This window comes from Anser cygnoides, chromosome 2 (assembly GCF_040182565.1).
Source record: "Anser cygnoides isolate HZ-2024a breed goose chromosome 2, Taihu_goose_T2T_genome, whole genome shotgun sequence".
NCBI classification, from domain to species: Eukaryota; Metazoa; Chordata; class Aves; order Anseriformes; family Anatidae; genus Anser; species Anser cygnoides.
This window is the reverse complement of record NC_089874.1, coordinates 72668369-72671593: the sequence shown is the minus strand read 5'-3', so window position 1 is coordinate 72671593 and position 3225 is coordinate 72668369.

Below are 3225 nucleotides of genomic sequence, written 5' to 3'. Positions count from 1 at the left end.
CTCCTGAAAGAACGGGTTTTGGTCATTATCTTCCCCAGAAATGATTTAGAAACATTAGCCGCTGCTAAAGTAGTTATGTGGGAGAGTTTATGCTACTTTTTAATACCCTGAAAATCAGGGCTGGGGAAGGGACTAGTTCATCAAGCTGGTCCAGTCCCGGGGCTGCTCTGCACTGCATCTGCTGGAGACTCCCACAGTGAAAGGAGAGGAGATGGGGGCAGCAGTTGTGGCAGACAGAGGCTTCAACCAGTCCTGCAGTATGCCCTACACTCAGTGACCTATGGGGAAAAAAGTGATGTGGGTCTCATACTGTCTTCGTGTTGCCAGATGAGTCCTGAGAGAGGAGGTACTCTTAGTAGGCCAGGTGAGCCAGCAGTAGGTCTCCTTTGCACTGCTGGAATGGCTTGAAGCAAGCGGGAAGCAAAAACTAAACATTCAATCTCAAATTTTTGCTGTGTGTACTCAGTAAAATACTGTATGCTGAGGATAGGACATACACCAGTGGGGATGGCTTAGTACCTGAAGAACCACTCCAGCATTTTGAGGGAAAACTGGGTTTTATTTCCTGCTCTACAACTGCTCTCCCATTGAGATGTGAGGCAAATTGCTTAAGTGCTCTGTGCTACCTTTGGTTTTCTTTCACTCACTAAAGGCTCATGTGAAGATAAATTTGGACTGAAACGCTGGCCTTGGCTTTCTGATCATGCAAAGCTGCCCTTGGAGATAATGGGTGGGGTGGCTGCAGGAGCAAGTTCCACCCCTGTGCACCCTAGCTGCAGGATTTCCAGAGGCCAGGATAGCAGAGCATGGCAGTGCATCACATTAACCCACGTACTGAAAATGGGAACGTTGTATGGTACTGTGTTACCTGACAAATGCTGGGAGACTTTGCTGCACCATGTGCCATTCTGTGTTGTTTTCCTCTGCTGGAATTCATCAAGTTTAGCTTTCCCAGCATTTTGTTGGAAATATATTTAATTGAACTTGCCACCTTTTATTCTGTATAATTACCTTGCCTGTATAGCGGCCACAGTTGACAGTTCTGCATTGGTTCTTAAATGGAGTTTTTGATCCAAGAATTGTTGGAAAAGAAACGCCTCAAAAACAAATCAAAACAAACCCCCAGCCCCAGACAAGACCCAACAGTGGCATGTTCATTCATTTAAAGAAATGCTTGGTTGATATGTAAAGGAAATTCTAGAATTTCTTTTGGTCTTAGGTATTACAAAGACTTATTTCTCAAAGCCCTCGGGGCAGTATTCTCTGATCCTTCGAATACGCTTTTCCCTGTGTTAGTATGTCAGCTGGATTTTGCCTCTCGGCATGAGCAAGGACATCAGAAGTAGGATGGAGGCTGAGGGGACAAGGGGACGCCAGTTTTGTTGCACCAGATGCTGTGCAAGCGTAAGCTCAAGCGGTGCACAGGGCCTCCGATACTCGTAATCTCCTTTGCAGCTGCACAGGGTGAGGGAGCTGGCCTCGCCCAGCCTTCATCGCAGCCTAGAAAGTCAGTGCTAGAAAGTCAGGGGCCACTGCTGACTCCTTAGTGTGTAAAATACTCCTGGCTAGTAGAACTGACTTACCAAAACTGCTTTGGTGGAAGGGGAAGTGTAAGCATTGGAAGAAATTGAAGTAACTTCTAAATGCTATGCTCTGAAGCAGAGAATACTGGTGATGTCTAATAAGAGTAGGAAAAAAAAATATTTTCTAGCTAATCTTTACCTCCTCTTTTAATGCCAATGTTTGCTCTAGTCTCTTCGCTTTAAGACATCATTGTATCCTCAAGTTGTGGCCTTTATATAAGCTACATATCCTGTTTTTCTTCTCCCCTTGAATACCTTTAATCAGCATTTCTTATATTTGAATTGTGGGTGGGGGCAGAGTTGTCCTTTTCTTAGGGCCGCAGCAGGTGACTTTTATGTTATCAATATGGCTACATCACCCAGTGTTTTTAATGAAATTAAGAACACACAAAATATCATCACAGAACAATTTATTATATCTGTACTACCGTTAACTGTATTTAACAACACCGTGTAGGATCAGAGAGGTGTGTGAGGGTTATATAGGAGATGGAGGAAGTCTTCTTGCTCCATAGCATGCTTACCATCACTTCTGAGTACTGATGTCACGATTTCAGAAAGCGTACAAGCCGCATGGACTCAGGCAAACAGTGACTTGACACTTCAGTTGTCACACACACAGTGATCAGAGGAGATGGGATAAAGCACAGGAATGCAAATGGAAGAAAGCTAAGAAAGAAAGGGAGATCTGTATAATTTAAGCAATGTAGCAACATTTTGGGGGAGTCATTTTATTCATAGTAGTGGTTTCTGTCAGGTGAAAATTATATCTACTTTCCCTTTCACTGAAATAAAAAAAATGAAACCATTTGCTTGAGATTTCACATTCAGCCTGAGACCACAGTGGGTTTTGACCTCTGCAATAGTTTATAAAATTTCAAGTGAGGGGAAGTTTGAAAACTGAGTTATTTTAATTTTTCTTGTGATATTTTATCCTGTGATAGCCCAGAGTTAAATCCTAAACTGTTAAAGACATATCAATCTTTTGACACTTTCATAAACCTTGGTATTTAATTTTTTTTTAGTTATTACATCACATTTTTGCATTTTTTTTTATTTACAGCACTAACATAATATATACTGATTTACCATTCATTATTACATCTGTCTGTAAGAGTGGGGATGCTTAAACCATAGAAATATAAACGCGATTAAAAAAATTATCTACCTATTTTCCCCAAACAATAAAATCCTCTGATTTTTTCCAGTGAGAGGTTTACAGTACCTACATTATTTGCATGTCCATGTTTCCAGAGTAGGTTTCCAGAGTAGGTTTCAAATGCTGAGTTGACCAGAGCTGGTTTCCTACACTATCGATGCCCTGGCTAAACTTCCTGTGCGGGGCTGCTGAAGAACCTCTGAAGCTGGAAAATCTGGGAAGGGTGGATCAGAAACTTCACCAAGAGGTGGTCCAAAAACCTCCAAGGAGTATTTGATAGAGATTAGCCACAGGTGAATTAGACACGAGTTGCCAGTCTCTAAAGAACTTGCATCAGTTTAAACCAGAGCAATTTATGTAAATGTCTGTGCAAACAGCGCCTTAGGTTGTAAACTCTCAGGCCTAATCTACAGCCAGCTTGTATGGATGTGCCATTCAAGCTGAAATCATCGCAGTCTGCTCATGTGAATAAAAACATGTCGA